Source organism: Suricata suricatta, chromosome 7 (assembly GCF_006229205.1).
Source record: "Suricata suricatta isolate VVHF042 chromosome 7, meerkat_22Aug2017_6uvM2_HiC, whole genome shotgun sequence".
NCBI lineage: Eukaryota > Metazoa > Chordata > Mammalia > Carnivora > Herpestidae > Suricata > Suricata suricatta.
Window position 1 is genome coordinate 105,149,749 of NC_043706.1, and position 13,850 is coordinate 105,163,598.

Here is a 13,850-nt window from a genome sequence, read left to right on the forward strand (position 1 = left end):
TGTGAAATGAAAATATCTTAGAGACAGGATGGTATGGTTTATAAGACAAGTCCAATAAGAGAATTAAATGTTACATTGGTGTTTACTCCCATAACTTTTGTGTTACATAAAATTTAAATAGCTAGTATTGAGTAAAGAAAGTGTTTCTCTGAAAAACTTTTCAAAACATTTAAAAACAAAATAATCCCTTTTGTGGCTATATTCTTAGCTCACTTAAATATTTGTAATTTTGTTCTTTTTTCAACAGTCTTCTCTGCTTGTTTATATCAGTTTTTTTCCAGAAGAGTTGCCTATGTTCAGTGATTTCAATTCATTTCCTTCCGTTTTCTATGAAAAGAATATGAATTTGGCTCCACCTCAGTCTTCATTCCTACCATTTGCCTCTGATGAAAATATTGGAGTAACCTTTGATTTTGCTCTACTTCTCACATGCCACATCCAATCTATCAGCAAATCATGTCAATTCTTCCTTTAAATGTTATCCAGGATCCAACTGACCAACTCCTCACTTCCATTACTACCACCTTTGCCTAGGTCCCTGCACTAATGGTAAGAGTTAGACAGAATGAAAATGCCTCTATTTGTAAGGTTTATTATTGGAAAAAAAATGTGATAAATCAACAGCATTAGTGTAAGGATGCAGTCTAGCCAAAGGCTGTCTCATAGTAAGGGTCTACAAAGGCTGAGCCCAGGCTCCAAAGGCTTTCCCTCTGCAGGGTCCTATTGTTTTCTCTCAAAGATCAGGAACCAGAGATAGGTACACTGCATGAACCACACTGAAACCAGGGAGCCTAAAATGGATTTTTGACTGGTACTTTTTATATCTTGCTGGTCATGCAGGCATATTTTTTGCTAGGTGTCAGAGCCCACTTGAGTCTTACTGATACCAAATATAGTCATCAATCTCACTGTTGTCTATAAACAAAATACATAATGCCAACAAGCTGATAAAAACCATCCTGATACTTGACTTGGACTCATGGCTACAAAACAACATTATTACTCAATATACAGTTGATTCTTAGACAACATGGGTTATAGGGATACAGACTCCCTGGGTACTCAAAACCTACACATAACTTTTGGCTTCTCTAAAACTTAATTACGAAAATCTTACTGTTGACCAGAAGTCTTACCGATGACATAAACAGTTGATTAACATATATTTACATATTATATGAATTACATACCATGGTCTTTTGATAAAGTAATCTAGAATAAAGAAAGGGTTATTAAAATTTTAGGAAGAGAATATATCTTTAAAGTACTGTATGTATATATTCTTAAAATTATTTTTTAATATTTATTTTTGAGAGAGACAGACAGAGTGCAAGTGGGGGAGGGGCAAAGAGAGAGGGAGACAGAATCAGAAGTAGGCTCCAGGCTCTGAACTGTCAGCACAGAGGCAGACATGGGGCTCAAACCCATGGACTGTGAGATCATGGCCTGAGCTGAAGTCAGACGCTTAACTGACTAAGCCACCCAGATTACTGTGTATATTTATTGAAAAAATCTGTAAAAGACAGCACTTAAGTGGACTCTTGCAATTCAAACCTATATTGCTCAAGGGTCAACTGTATTTCATGCTTTGATTAGAGGTTAGTGCCATCCAGATACATCTCTAATTTCAACCATACAGCTTATTCCTATTTCAGACCTGCTAGAATGAAGCATGATATCCTAACTTCCATTAATTTTATCTTGAATTATTCCAATTTTTCTTTCTTTCACTGTAACCCTTGACCACCTATTTTTAACATAACCAGAGTGATCACTTAAAAATAGAAATCATGGGGTGCCTGGGTAGCTCAGTTGGTTAAGCAGCTCACTTCGGCTCAGGTCATGACCTCATGTTTTGTGGGTTCCAGCCTCGTGTCAGGCTCTGTGCTGACAGCTTGGAGCCTGGAGCCCTCTTTGGAATCTGAGACTTCCTTTCTCTCAGCCCCTACGCCCTCATGCTCTGTCTCTGTCTCTAAAAAAATAAATAAATGTTAAAAAATATTTAATACAAATCAGAACATTTCTCTCCTCTTCCTAAAATCTTCCATGAGTTTCTTCCTGTGATGGCCTAAAAGACTCAAACAATCTGGAAACTCCACCTCCTTCCCTTTCCAACTTCATCTACTATAGCTTCTCTCTTGCTTACTCTACTCCAGTCACATTGACCTCTGTGTGGTGGAGACATGACTACATAGAACCTTTGCACTTTCTGTATCCTCTCTTGATACACTCTTCCCCCATATAGTGGCTTGGTTTCATCCCTCATCTTCTTCATTCTTAAATGTCATCTTACTAGTGAAACTTCCCCCAACTACTTCACTGAAAATTAAAAACACCCCCTTCAATCATTTCCTTTCCATTTTCTCAGTTTTAATTTTTCTCCAAATAACTCATAGCCATCCAATATACTATAGGCATCTTCTTATGTTTTATTATCCTTTCTTTACTGTCTTCTCCATTGATTATAATCCCTCTAAGCAAAAAATATATTTATCTGTTTTGTTTACTGCTGAATCTCTAGCACCTAGAATAATGCTTATTGAATGGAAGGTTATAGTCATATCTGAAAACCTAGAACACTCATTAGAGCCTTGGACATAAAAGCATAGGAATCATCTCCCAGTCAAACACCTGCTGTTTATAAAAACAGAAGTTGTATTTCATAATACCAAGGAAATGCTGAATGCTGAGAAGTGTGAGGAGTATATGCAAATAAGTGTAATATCTGCCTGGAGCAGAATTAAGAAAAATATCTTACAAATTCAGAAAAGATAATTGCTTTTAGATTTACTTTATAAATTTGAGCTCTTAGACGATAAGCTACTGAAATACTAGGTAGTTTTTTGCTGTTTTTGTTGTTGTTAACTATAAATCAAGAAACTGTGAGATAAGTCAAGGTCACTGCTCAAATTTCTAGACCTGAAGAGGCATCCAGAATCTAAATTCCCACTGAAGTGATAATAGAAGATTTTAGAGAAGATACATTAAAGCTGAACTCCATAGCCACACATCCAACTACCCATGTTTCTATCTCCCATGCATCTCAAAGTCATCATGTCAAAAGGTGACACTTCTCCCCCAGACCCAATCTATTATCCTGTCCTAATCCCAATCTCAAATAATGCCACGAGCATCACTTAACTGAAACCAAACAGAACACTAAATCCTGGGAGACATCTTTAACTTTTCTTTCCCTCAGCCCCAGAAACCAATCAAACATTTGTTTTACTCGATAAATATTTATATATACACCTACTCCTTTCCATCACCAGGAACATTGCTCTAATTAATGCCAATGTTATTTTTCACATGAATGCTCACCAAAGCCTCCTAACTGATCACCCATGTCTCGTTTATTGACTATATTCTCCACATTTCAGCTAAGGTAAATTTACAAAAATGTTAATCGATTGTGTTACCCTGTACTTCAGGGATTTCTCATTATTGCCAACATAAAGTTCAAACTTCTTTACATTTAAAAGACCGTCTGTGACCTGGCACCTGCCTGTGCTCTCGGCCTCTACTCTCCCTGCCCTCTTCCTTGCATGTTGGGGTGTACCAGACTGAATTGCTTTTAGAACCTACAGTGTGCTAGGCTGAATTCTACTGTTTTTTTTTTTTCAGTATGATTTCCTCAGAGAGTTAACCCTGACTCCCATATTACAGCCTCCTACCAAACACACGCCCTACTTCACACACTGAAGTCAGATACTCCTGTTTAGCATTTCCCAGCCCTTTGTAACTCCTCCTTCAGGGCAATCATGATACTTTCCCGTAGTTGTTTCAGCACATCTTTCCCACAGACCATCATAATAGTAAACATTAACTGAGGGATTACTATGGACCAGGCTTTGCTCTAAGCTTGATACACAAATTAACTCATTCAATGCTCACAAAACCTAATGAGGTAGGTACTACTTCCATCTTGGTTCATATATGAGAAAAGTAAAGCACAGAGAAGTTAATAAATTAGGCAAGATTATAAATCTCAGAAGTGGTAGAATAGGTATTTGAGGCCAGAAACTGCTCTTAACTGCTATGACTTCTGTGAGATAACACAGCAGTGTACACACACATTTTACAAAAAGTTTTGCTTTAATTTTAAATAATTTCACAATTCATAAAGCAAAACAACAACAAGAAAACTCAAAACCTTGAGCTGCTCTTAAAAAAATTCATAGATTCTTCTTCACAGGGGCCCATGTTTTCTGGGCTCTTTACTTTCTGTTTTTCTCCCTGGTAAGACTAGTTTCCTTCTACATCTGTTTGGTCATTGTGGAAATTAATGTTTGTGATTATAGTTTATTAATTCCTTGGGACTAAGAATCATGTATAGCTTAGTTACCTTCCAATTTCCAATATCAAGTAAAGTTCCTAGGCAAAATACAGGCACTGTATAAATATTTTTTGAATGAATGAATGAACAAATGAACTGAAAAAAGACTGGTGACGATGGGGAAAGTACATTCAGACTAGAAAAATTGCATAAGTAAAGCAATTTCAAAGAGATTGTTTTTAAATAAGAGTATTATAATTATGTTTGGAATTTTCTTAAAACCATGGGCTTCTAAAATTTCTCTAATTATGTGATTTTTCTGGACTTAAGTAGTACTTGCTGAGAGGAAGAAATGACAATTCTTAGTTGTACCCTTTGTGCACTCTTGAATTAAGATTTGAGTGTCATTACTGATGTTCATCTTTTCTCTATTACCATGTAAGCAACCCATTGTTCAATCCATGACTGTTTGGTATGTGAGTGTAGTGTGTCAGCATAAAACAATAAACAAAACCCGGAAACGTTTTTAATCAACGCCATGAAGGTGGTTAATATTGGTGTAGTGGCAAAGACTCTAAGAACTTGTTACAAAGGTTAATGATGATGTGATTTCTATTTACTGGAGAAACAGCAGGCCCTGGAGTCCTTTGTAGAAACTTTGTCTCTCTTTCCTTCAGCATGGATTTTCTCTGCCCAGCAGAAATCAATTAATCTTTTTATGCCCAAGTTTATGCCTCTATAAACTGCAGAAAGCTCTTGCTACCTACGCTCAGAAGAATGTTCTGTTAAATAATGAAGTCATGTCTGAAAAGCACTATATAAAAACAAAGTATTATTATGTTTTTTTAAAATCAGAATTAGCTTGTTTTCCAATTTCTAACTAGTCTGTAATAACTGAAGGACAATCCAATATTTTCTTGACCCTTTGTACTGGGTTACTCATGCAACTCCTCGGAATGCTAATGTACACGCATAACACTACATGTATTGTAAACTAGGTTTTTAAGTACAGCACAGATATTTCTGCTACAAAGAAAATGAGAAGAATATGCTTCACTTTCAATATTTTTCAAGCTAAGCAGCATGATTTGCCCCTTTAACATGTTTAGATTCACTTTCTGTAGCAAATAATCTAAATTATCTTATCAGGGAAGAACAAAAAGGTGAAACTACTTTCTCTGAGCCAATAAAGAAACCTCTGAACTTTCAAGCAATAGAAGTTTCATATAAAGCATTGACGTTGGGGAAGCAGTTATATATTGATGCAGCAAATCTTAACTAAAGAACTTAAGTTAAAATAGCATTGATTTGACTGCCTCTTTTCACTGTGAGATACAGTACTATTTATAAAGTGTTTTGGGGTTGCAGTAAAGAACATTTCTCCACATTATGGAGCTATTCATTGTTTATGTGCAATCCTCAATTATTTTTAAAGTTTGAGATATTGTGGGAAATGTCGTTATGGGTTTCATATTTTACAAAATTCAATTAAATTCTAATTTTCATGAGGCAAACTTACTCTTGCTTCATGCTAGGCAATATAACACAAAGTTATCAGAATTTTAGCCATATTGAGCTTCTATCAAAATGTGTCCAGACAGGGAAAGGCACATAATAAGTGTCTGAAGTGAGTAAAAGATGTTTTTTAAAGATATATTTCATTATGGTTAATTTCTTGAACTTTTTCATTGACTCCTTATCAAATGATCATTTACATATTGCCCTTCCTGAAACAAATTTATCATTTTAAAAATATCTTTGCCAAATGACTCTTTCCCCCTCTTTGAATATGGAGAAAGGATCATCTTTTGGTTCTTCATCAAAACGATTTTCTTCAGCAACTTTCCTCTCTTCAATAAACTGTAAAGTCTCAGGGATCTGATCCCTAAGAACACCAATCCCCTGTTGCTGGTGGCCTAACTGGTCTTTGTGGTGAAGACCTGGAAGAGGAAGGAGAAGCAAGGGGGTCTTGCTTAGTTTAAGACTAGTTTAAGACTAATAAGAAAGAGGATTTAAGTGCTGAATTACGTTGTAGGACAGTGAAGGGCGACTTTCAACTCAGAGGGAAGGTGAGCACAGTAGAGAGCTCCTACACGCTATCAAAAGCATCAAAAGCCTTCACCTTTATTTTGGAACAAAGGGAGAACTGAGCATGCTTCTCTTGAATTTGCCTATATAATTCAATCATTCCCTGGCATGAGCTCCCCCTACTTACCAGAAGCCTCCTCACACCCAGGAGCATATGTTTTCAATTGGAATGTGCTTGCAAAAGACCACCTGCCAGCAAAGGGAATGTTTTCCCTCTCCCAGTGGGGGTCTTACAGACAGGTTTTAATGTAGTTAAACAGGAACAGAACAAGAAGCCTGGAAGAATGATGCTACAGGCTAGCCTGCTTATTGAAAAATCTTTTTAAATAGAGAAGGGAAATGTATAAGATTTTAAAATTATCATTTTTATTCTATTTATCAGTCCTCCATCAGAGAACTCTGAATCCTTTCTTCTCCATATTGCTTCTCCATGTTTCTCCTTGTTCAGTCACGTTTCGTGATATGACCCAATGGTTTTAATGAAATGAATGAAACATTTTAAAAGTTTCCATTTGAGTGTTATAACTCTAAAGCATATACAAAAATCTGTGATTATGAGTGTAGATAAAACCAATCTTATTGTTTACACTCTGTCCATTATACATTAAAAGTGCAGAGACAGTATGAGAGCTGTTGAAGAACTACTGGCTGAAACATTTAAGTATTACATTTAATGTTTGAACACCAAATGGCAACCTTTTGTGCACAAAGAGCAAAGTTGTTGAAGAGGCAGGGGGAAACAAAAGAAGAAGGGAATGAAGAAGAAATCAAATATTCTCAAAAGAGTTTAGGAACGGGGCCATTCCTTACTTGTCCTCTTGGTTTCTGCCATTTTCTTTTCACACATACTCAGTCATTCTATGAGTGTAAACAGATGCTGAGGACTGGAGTTGTGGGGTTCCATAAATATTTTTTTCTTTGTTGAGTGAGAGAAAAAAAAACAGGCTGAGGAAAACTCGGCCACCATATTGGAGAGAGAAAAGTCTGTGGGTAAAGGGGCCACTACATATTTTATTTCATAAAATCAATCTCACAATCAAATAGCTACAGGGAGTGCTTCCTCCTCTGACCTTCTTGGAGTCCTCCCCATCCCCCCAATCCCATAGGAGCTGAGGGCTTTTATTAATCTCACAAATCCAGAGAATGCACCTAAAACAACACCTTCAGGGGCGATAGCCTTGTGTGGGGGTGTGAGTGGACTGGCCCTCATGCCAATGGTGCAGGCACATTCCACAGGGATGAAAGTGATCTGAGACACCCAGCTAGAGTTGACAAAATCTAGGAGGCAGGTGACAAAGTGGTGACATGGTCAATGATGACAACCAAAGAGCAGTTCCAAGTTAATATCACATACAGAGACTTGTGCCAGCTTCACTCTGTATCACATTGTTATGTGGTAGAAACAAACTGCAGTGAGGGGGAAAAAAAACTCATTCCACAAATCTTCACTGTTGTGTAATGAGATTACAATGCAAAGGTTTGCTGCCCATGGGGGGTCTTTGAGCAACTCACCACCCAGGAACCCTAGGGGAACTAGATGAACTCTGCTTAAAACAATAAACTGAAGGTTCTGTATTGTCTTAAATCACCAGGCAAAAGTGAGGAGAAGAAATGGGAATTTAAGAAGGAAATAGGTAAACTTCCTATGGTTACTTTCTCATGACACATTTCTCTTGGGAATTCGTAGGTCAGCACTGTTTTATAATAACCTGCTTTTAAAATAGCATGACAGAAGCATGTGTAATTTGTGTTTAGTGACCTGAGAGCAATCTTTCAGTAAAACAGTGTGGTTAAGTGCCTGCCAAGGCAACCCTTGGTCTGTAATCCTCTAGGAAATATGGTTGGAGAGTATTCCAGAAGTATCCATTGCTTTCCCTTGTTTATTATGGGAAATCTATTGCTTAATGTGAATTTTTTTTCTCTGTCTCAGAAGTCCCACTCTACGTGCAAACCATGAGGCTCATATTTTGCTCTACAAAGAAGGAAACAAACTCTTTTTCTTTTGCTCAAGCATACTAGCGTTATGAGATTTATTTTCTCATGTATAGGTAGTCACCCAGCACCACACCCCTCACTAAATCTGCTTCTTATGTAGCATGTCTCCAATATTAGAATGAAAGAAAAAGTAGTACTTGAAGATAAAATCTATTATCTTCTTCAAAATACTCACACTGCGGCAGAGGTGGATATCAAGTTTTAAAACAAGGTGAAGGTCTGAAAAAAATATCACTTTTTTCCCCCTCATTATCATGACTGAATTGACCTTGAATTCAACCAATTTGACCTTCTGCCTGTCACCTAGCCCTCCTGTTCCTGCCTCTCCCTTCTAACCCCCTCCTTCCTTCCTTCCTTCCTTCCTTCCCTTGACAAATAGTCATTGACAACCACTTACTCTGTGCCAGGTGGTTGTGCTAAGCTCCAAAGGTGAGAGAAAAAGAATCCAAAATGAATGAAAAGTTTTTTCTCTTAAATTTCACTTTATACACTCCTAATATTTAAGTTTCTTCTAACAAGTATACATCATTTTCTTTAAGGTGTCCTAAAAGAACGTTTATAAAAAGTAATCATGTCTTCCTAAAACAGAGCTTGACAAATTTTTTTCTGTAAGTCCAAATAGCAAATATTTTAGGTTTTGTGGGTCATATGGTCTCTGCTTCATGAAAGCAGCCATAGACAGTATTTAGATAAATAGATGTGGCTTTGTTCCAATAAAACTTTATTTACAAAACCAGGTGATAGTCTACGCTTCATTTACTGAATCCTGATCTAAAAATTGAGACAAGGCCCTGTACTCCAGGTAACCTAACAATTTTTTCTTTCCAGTAGCATAATCCATGAGACATAGTAAGCATTAAATTAAATATCAGAGGGGCGCCTGGGTGGCTCAGTCGGCTGAGTGACAGACTTCGGCTCAGGTCATGATCTCACGGTTCGTGGGTTTGGACCCTACATCAGGCTCTGTGCTGGCAGCTCGGAGCCTGGAGCCTGTTTCAGATTCTGTGTCTCCCTCTCTCTCTGCCCCTCCCTTGCTTGTGCTCTGTCTGTCTCTGTCTCAAAAATAAACAAACAAAAATTTTTTTTTAAAGAATAAATATCAGAGCACACTGATCTTAAGGAAATTTTTAATCATCTTTGGGCTTTAGTCCCCTAATTTAAAAATTATTATGGAAACCTAATTAGATATTCTTGAATGTTTTTTCAACTCTGAATTTTGTTTATGTCTTATCATATACCAACTTCTATCATGCAGCCAAACTTATCAAGAATAAAGGTTGCTCGCTAAAATTTCTCTGAATTGTATATGTAGAGAACAGGTATCTCTTGCCATTGATAGGATCTGAATTGTGGGAGCTGGCAATCTGAGGACAGCCCATAATGAGTCCTGCTAAGCAAATAGAAATAAGCCATATTTCATTTAAGAAGCATTTTTATATACATGTTCACATATAATCCTCATTACAACTACATTGGCTATTAAGAATAGATATTTCCTTCACCTTTCAAATAAAAAAACAGGGGATTAGAGGAATTAAATGACTTTCCCGTTGTCTTATATCTAACGCCTAGCCAGGCAGAGTATTAATCCCAGCCAAATTCTAATCCAGAGCTCTTCAAAGCATGCCAGCCTTCTTCCAAAATACACACGTTGAGTTACTTAAAAAACTGCAATATGAATGTGTAGTGTTGGAAGGGCAGTACAAAAATGACTAGGGAATTGCACCAATAAAGGTAAGTGTTTTGTAATAGAGTTGTAGGAAGTCAGAAAACAATACACACCACAATAGGAATAATATATGATGAAGAAGCCACCCACAGTAACCGCAGCCCACACCAAAATACAATCCCACACACAAGGATGAAGCATGCAGGTCAACTAGAGCTTTCCTGTTTTGCTCATGATGACAGAGACACCATTTTTATTTTCTAGAAGACAGTATAATGATACTATTAATATCTTCCTAATTAAACATCTTCAAAATAAAAATGCATTTACCAATTGTACATTTTAAAAACAATATTTTCTATTAGTAGACTTGGAGCTTTGTTTATTCCAGATGACAACCAAAAATTCAATTATTTTCAAAACACTGTATTTTTAATGATTTAGTTTTCACTTTTTTCTTCATGTTTTTCACACCCCATCTGGTTTTATATATTCAATGTCTTTTTCCTTTTTGCCAAGTTAAAAAAAAAGGCACATGCACTACTCTGTGTCTTCAAAGCATTTTACAAACAGTACCAAATTAGAATTCTTTATGGGTTAAAATTAGCTCCTTCTTATTTTTCTCATGAGCTTAAAATGCTTCAGCAAATGGGTTTTCTTCTGTTGTTTCAAAAAAATTGTTTACTTATTTAAGTAAATATTATTTGTGTGTCATTCAGCATGTATTAGAGCATTTATATCATCCAGGCTTTTAAGGAAAAAAAGATTAAGAAATGATAAATTCTTGTTTTGATTTTTCCTGTGAAGTTTAACATTGGTTCACCACATTTTATGGGTCAAGCGCTGTGTGGCTTCAGTGTCTGTTGACAGAGAAAAGGAAGCAAATCTCTACCTTTTAACTCATGATTGTTGGGGAGACAGCCACATGAGTACCTTATTTTACTGAAGGCCAGGAGGACATGGAATGCTAATACTTACATCTTTATTGTGTGCAAGCCATTTTCTAACAGCTCTTCACACAATTAACCCAGTTAAGACAACAAACTACAGGAAACAACAAAGTACTCTGAAGTTATGTAGGGGAGATAGAAATTAATTCAACTGCTTGACTAATTGACCAAGTTTGTAGGCATTTTAGAGGCTTCTCGAGTCATTTTTCTTTCATTGCCTTACACAATGGCAATGGTCTTATTAGCTATGTTTATGCCATATTTTTCTTTTTTCCTTCATTTAAATGTATAGTTCACAAAAATCCTCTGCTATGGGCTGAATAGTGCCCCCCTCCAAAATATTCATATGGAAATCCTAAACCCCAGTACCTGAAAATGTGATTCTATTTAGAGATAGGGTAATTAACTTAATCTGAGTTCATTAGAGTGGGCCCTTATCCAACATTAACAAGGGTCTTTATAAGAAGAGAATATTTGGACATAGATGGGCACAGAGGAAAGACCATGGAACACAGAAGAATGCTACCTGCAAGCCAAGAAGAGAGACTTCAGATGAAACTAGCCTTCCTGACACTTTGATTTCTGCCTTGTAGCTCCAGAACCATGAGAAAATAAATTTCTATTGTTTAGGCCACCCAATCTGTGGTGCCTTGTTAAGGCAGTCTGAGCATACTAAGTTGTATATGTTTTTAACATGACTTTTCATCATATTTACTTCTATTTTACTTATGTCTTGTATTTTTAAAATAATCCTTTGTAGGAAGGACATCACATTTAAAAATCAAAATTGAAGGGGGGGAGGGAATGAGGCCCCATAATGGCATTACCAGCGCATCAATACATTAAGTGACCTTAACCCACTCACATGGAAAGGGCAGTTAGAGTCACAAGTGACAAATTCACCTCTAGATGTATTGTCTCAGCCCTGATGGTAGAAACACAAGCTTATTTGTCCTTTAAAAAGTATAAAAAAACAAATAGATAAAATTCACATGTTATAAGAGAGCATATTTAAGAGTTGGGAGAAGAAACTAGATGGTCTCTTGTCCTTCTCCACTCTCTATTCTTAATGGTAGCTCCTCTGAGTTTGAAGACTGTGTGCATTTTCCTAAAACATTACCATTAGTTGTTAGAGTGGTGCAGGAAAATAAATACTTTATGAATGATTGTATAGAACCAAAAATCACATAAACTATTAATAGAATTATTATTTAACTCAGAACACTTACTGGAGCAGGAGGGAGTGATTAGAGGTCATTCTTGTTTTCTTTGGACTCTCGAGGTCTTCAAATTAAACATTCACATAGCCTAGATTCTGAGATTTGGGCCTGAACAGAAAGTATAAAATATGTCTGCTTAGAATTCAGAGGCTTCCTCGATGATAAATATTATTAATAAGCAATATTATATTACTTATTTTTTTCTGTTTCAAGTACCCCTTCTCGTTATGAACAACTACTGCGTCTCCTGCCTCTTCCTTGGCAGAGATTCCAACTCCTACCCTCTGTCCCTGATGACTTCCCTGGCACAGAATATGGTACAGTTCCAAAACATGCCTGAAAGGAAATACCGCACCTGTGTGTTTTTGAGTGTGCACTCATGTGTGCCCCTGTGTGCCTGCCATTGCTTTTATTTACCTGGAACATTTTAACTCCTTTCTTCTCCTTTTTAAAAAATTTCCTGGATAATATATTATTAATTATTATTAATTATAAACATTTTTGAACCAAAATAAACCAGGAAAGTACATTCAAAATTTATTTTTTTAATTTTTTAATTTATTTATTTAAATTCAATTTAGTTAAATTCAAATTTAATTTATTTATTTAAATTTAATTTTTTAATTTATTTATTTAAATTCAAGTTTAATTCAAGTAAATAAACATACAGTGTAGTATTGGTATCAGGAGTAGAATTCAGTGATTCATCACTTACATATAACACCCAATGCTTATCCCTACAAGTGCCCTTCTTAATGCCCATCACCTATTTAGCCTATCACCTCAACCACCTCCCCTACAGCAACCCCCAGTCTGTTCTCTATATTTGAGTCTTTTATTTTTCCTTCCTTTCCTCTAGGTTCATTTGTTTTGTTTCTTAAATTCCACATATGAGTGAAATCATGATATCTTTTTCTGGCTTATACCACTTAGTATAATACCCTCCAGCTCCATTCACATTGTTGCAAATAGAGAGATTTCATTCTCTTTGATCACTGAGTAATATTCCAGTGTGTGTGTGTGTGTGTGTGTGTGTGTGTGTGTGTGTGTGTGTATTCATCAGTTGATGAACATTTGGGCTCTTCTATTGTCAATAGTCCTGCTATAAACATTGGGGTGCATGTGCCCCTTTGAATCAGTGTTTTGGTTTTTTTTGTTTTTTTTAATATAACACAATTTATTATTTTTTAACATATGCAATTATTTTCCATCATTTACACTACAGGAGTTACAATGACACTCCAAACAGAAAAGCAAAGTAAAAAATCAAAACGCCAACTTCTATTTCATGTAATTAGACTTATACAGAAATTAGAAGGTTATGTAACAACTAATCACATAATTTCACAGCTATCTGAAGTGGCAATCGTTATATAGCAGCTTATCTATGATACATTCAAGATAAATGATACAATTTATTACTTTCCCATAAGCTACAACACAGCCTGCTTAATACCTTTCCTTATATTCCACCTCTATACTACAATATACTTGAGGTCCATGCAAAAAAGTAGCTACCTTTTATGTAGGAAATGGATGATTAAGTCTTTGGTGTAAAAGCAACTTCATTTAAATATAACCACCCCCACCACCAAAAAAAGAAGAGGAAAAAAAAAAGTAAAGAAAATAATAAGGGGAAAAAACCCAAGACA

General features: G+C 36.1%; 1 long non-coding RNA gene across 1 annotated transcript in view; it reads right to left on the reverse strand.

Annotated features, from left to right (window-relative positions):
- LOC115297149 overlaps window positions 1-12,455 on the reverse strand; it is a 37,146-nt gene extending 24,691 nt beyond the window's left edge. Inside the window, exons 1-2 of the long non-coding RNA XR_003911306.1 lie at window positions 12,392-12,455; window positions 12,208-12,306 (exon numbers count right to left, since the gene is read on the reverse strand). This is a non-coding gene — a long non-coding RNA (uncharacterized LOC115297149). The remainder of the gene's footprint in view (window positions 1-12,207; window positions 12,307-12,391) is intronic.
- Between the last annotated feature and the right edge of the window lie 1,395 nt (window positions 12,456-13,850).